Consider the following 4,627-nt stretch of genomic DNA (forward strand, 5'->3'; position numbering starts at 1 on the left):
CCCATGTGTCAACTTGATATCTCTATATCAATGACTTGTGAGATCAAGTCATCGAGTTGACCTACATGCTAGTCTTATTGCATTAACATTGTCCCTGAATGTTAATACTCGACTAGGAATGATTAAGAGTAGTGTTCCCTATATCATCTCACTATCGGTTCAACTAACCGATTGATATAGGTGAGAACCATCTACTCAAGGACATTATTATACTTAGTTTATTTGGCACCAATACAAGTAAGTATAATAACCAAAAATCCAAATGCCTTTATTAATATACAAGAATATGATACAATAAGTCCATAAAATCATCAAATGATTGACTCTAGGGCTTCAACTAACAATCTCCCACTAGCACTAGTGCCAATCAGTATAGGCTCTAAGGCCTAATGACCTAGTGTGACCATCATACTTTCTTTGTGCCAAAGCCTTGGTCAAGGGATCTGCAATGTTAGCCTCTGTAGGACTCTGCAAATCTTCACATCTCCTCTATCGATAATCTCTCGAATGAGATGGAAGCGCCGTAGTATGTGCTTGGTCCACTGGTGTGAGCGAGGTTCCTTCGCCTGTGCTATAGCTCCATTGTTGTCACAATAGAGCTCAACTGGGTCAGCGATGCTAGGAACCACCCCAAGTTTAGTGATGAACTTGCGGATCCAAACTGCCTCCTTTGTTGCCTCTGATGCAACAATATACTCGGCTTCTGTTGTAGAATCAGCTACTGTATCCTGCTTCGAACTCTTCAAGCTGACAGCACCACCATTAATGCAAAATATGAACCCCGACTGCGATCTATAGTCATCCTGATCGGTCTGGAAGCTAGCATCACTGTAACCCTTTACAGCTAGCTCATCATTGCCTCCATATATTAAGAAATATTCTTTAGTCCATCTTAAGTACTTAAGAATATTCTTGACCGCTATCCAATGACTTTCACCTGGATCTGACTGGTATCTGCTCGTCATGCTTAAAGCATACGAGACATCAGGTCGAGTACATAGCGTGGCGTACATGATCGATCCTATGGCTGAGGCATAAGGGATTTGATCCATGCGTTCTCTCTCCTCTCTAGAAGAGGGACCTTGAGTCTTCGAAAGACTCACGCCATGTGACATCGGCAGAAATCCCTTCTTGGAGTTCTGCATGGCAAACCGAAGGAGTACCTTGTCAATATATGTACTCTGACTTAGGCCAAGCAATCTCTTAGATCTATCTCTATAGATCTGTATCCCTAGAATGCTGGATGCCTTACCTAAGTCCTTCATTGAGAAGCAACTTCCTAGACAGGTCTTGACAGACTGAAGCATAGGGATGTCCTTCCCAATGAGTAGTATGTCATCCACATACAATATGAGGAAGACAACTATATCCCCTACAACCTTCTTGTAGACACAAGGCTCATCTTCGTTCTTGATGAAACCAAACTATTTGATTGCATCATCGAATCGAAGATTCCAGCTCCGAGAAGCTTGCTTTAGTCCATAAATGGACCTATGCAGCTTGCATACTCTACTAGTATGCTATGGATCTACAAAACCCTCAGGTTGTGTCATGTACACATCCTCGAGCAGGTTTCCATTCAGAAACGTGGTTTTGACATCCATCTGCCATATCTCATAGTCATGGTAGGCTGCAATAGCAAGCATGATCCGAATAGACTTAAACATCGCTACTGGAGAAAAGGCTTCATCATAGTCAATACCATGAATCTGTTTGAAACCTTTAGCTACCATGCGACCCTTATAGATAAGTCCATCCATGTCAGTCTTTTTCTTAAAGACCCACTTACACCCAATGGGTTTTACCCCTTCGGGTGGATCAACCAAAGTCCATACTTGGTTGGTGTACATGGATTCCATTTCGGATCTCATGGCCTCTAGCCATTTCTCGGAATCTGGTCTCATCACAGCTTCCTGATAGGTGGTAGGCTCATCCTCTATTAGCATAACGTAATCATGGTTAGACAAGAGAAATGAGTATCTCTCAGGCTGACTACGTACCCTATCAGACCTGCGAAGAGGTATGTCTACTTGAACCGGTTGTTGTTCCTCAACTCCTTGTGGAACAGCATCATCCACAACACTTTGTGGTTCCAGTTCAATTTCCATCGATGCATCAGTGCTATTGTTAGCATCTTGAACTTCTTCAAGATCGAACGCGCTCCCACTAGTCTTTCTAGAAACAAAGTCCCTTTCTAGAAAGATCCCAGTCTTTGCCACAACTACCTTGTGCTAACTGGGAATGTAGAAGTAATATCCCTTAGTTTACTTGGGATATCCGATGAAATAGCACTTGTCGGATTTGGGTCCTAATTTGTCTGAGACTTGACATCGTACGTAAGCCTCACAACCCCAAATCCTCATGAAAGACACCTGGGCATCTCTCCCAGTCCATATCCTATATGGTGTCTTTATCACGGCCTTGGATGGAACTCGGTTGAGAATGAAAGTTGCCGTGTCTAGAGCATATCCCCATAGATATGTCGGAAGATCTGTGTGACTCATCATAGATCGTACCATATCTAATAAGGTACGATTCCTCCTTTCGGATACACCATTCCACTGTGGTGTTCCAGGAGGAGTGAGTTGAGATAAAATCCCACACTCAGCTAAGTAGGCACGAAACTCATGGCTTAAGTATTCACCACCTCGATCTGATCGAAGTACCTTAATACTCTTGCCAAGCTGGTTCTGTACTTCATTCTTGAATTCTTTGAACTTTTCAAAGGATTCAGATTTATGTGTCATCAAATACACATAACCATATCTACTGAAGTCATCAGTAAATGTGATGAAGTACCTATAACCGCCTCTAGCAGAGACATTGAAAGGGCCACATACATCACTATATATGAGTCCTAACAAATCAGTCGCTCTCTCGCTGTGCCCACTAAAGGGATTCTTGGTCATCTTGCCTCGTAGGCATGACTCGCATATCTCATATGATTCAAAATCAAATGAGTCCAGCAAACCATCCTTTTGGAGCTGGGATAAGCGCTTGTCATTTATATGACCTAAGCGACAGTGCTAGAGATAAGTTTGGTTCAGGTCATTTGACTTGAACTTCTTGGTATTTATTTTATAAATAGGGCTCTCAAGATCTAGAATGTAGAGTCCGTTTATCAGAGGTGCACTACAATAGAACATATCGTTTAAATAGACGGAACAACATTTGTTCTTTATTGTAAACGAGAAACCTTTCTTGTCTAAACAAGAAACTGATACAATGTTCTTAGTCAAAGCAGGCACATAACAACATTCATCTAATTCTAATACAAGCCCAGAGGGCAGAGATAGAAAATAAGTCCCTACAGCAACAGCAGCAACCCGTGCTCCATTGCCTACTCGTAGGTCCACCTCGCCCTTTGTCAATGCCCTGCTATTTCTCAGCGCCTGCACATCAGTACAAATGTGAGAAGCACATCCAGTATCTAATACCCATGATGTAGAAATAGATAGATTGACTTATATAACATATATACCTGATGTGGAAGTCTCACTTCGCTTCTTCTTAAGATCCTCCAAGTATACCTTGCAATTCCTCTTCCAGTGCCCGGTCTGACCACAGTGGAAGCAGGTAGCATCCTTGGCGACCCCTCCTTTCGGCTTCAGTGCCTTGCCTTTGCCCTTGGCTTGGGACTTTCCCTTGCCTTTGGGCTTGCCCTTGCCCTTACGTTTCTGAACCATCAGAATAGTGTTGGGCTTAGCCTTCTTAAGGTTTAGCTCAGCAGTTCTCAACATACTAAGCAGCTCGGGCAGTGACTTGTTAATCTCATTCATATTGTAGTTTAGAACGAATTGACTGTAGCTATCCGGCAAGGATTGCAAGATCAGGTCAGTGGCCAGCTCTTGGCCAAGAGGGAACCCCAACCTTTGTAGGTTCTCTATGTACCTAATCATTTTGAGTACATATGGGCCTACAGGAGCCCCGTCTGACATCTTGCACTGAAACAGTGCCCTTGAGATCTCAAATCTCTCATGCCTCGCTTGACCTTGATACAGTTGACGAAGATGTTCAACCATATCATAAGCGCCCATTAACTCGTGTTGCTTCTGAAGCTCAGAGTTCATGGTCGCGAGCATTAGACATGACACATCTAATGCGTCATCTTGATGCTTCTTGTAAGCATCTTTGTCAGCTCGTGGGGCATTGGCAAGAGGAGCCTCCGGAATGGGCTGCTCCAGAACGTACTGTTTACGTTCCTGAGTGAGAACTATTCTCAGGTTCCTGTACCAGTCCAGGAAGTTTGCTCCGTTGAGCTTGTCCTTCTCAAGGACAGATCGCAGGGAGAAGGTGTTCGTATTTGACGTCATGGTTATCTACAACAGAATAAAAGCAAAAATAAATATCATATTCTTTAAAATCATTTAATTAGGCCTTTAGTTAAATGATGCTCCCACTGAATTCTATAATTCTTGTGGGACAAGATCCACATCATACTAACCCTTGAGTTAGCTTTGGCTAATACGCCCAAGGCTTAGTATGATCGGTAGGTAACGATTACCAATTACATCTCTATGCAACTCTTGTTTATAAAATCAATATCCGCATTTATATTAAAACTCGAGTTAGCTTTGGCTAATACGCCCGAGAGTTAATATAGATGTGATTTTGACCTATCTTTTCC

Source organism: Zingiber officinale, chromosome 5A, assembly GCF_018446385.1.
Source record: "Zingiber officinale cultivar Zhangliang chromosome 5A, Zo_v1.1, whole genome shotgun sequence".
Classification (NCBI taxonomy): Eukaryota; Viridiplantae; Streptophyta; class Magnoliopsida; order Zingiberales; family Zingiberaceae; genus Zingiber; species Zingiber officinale.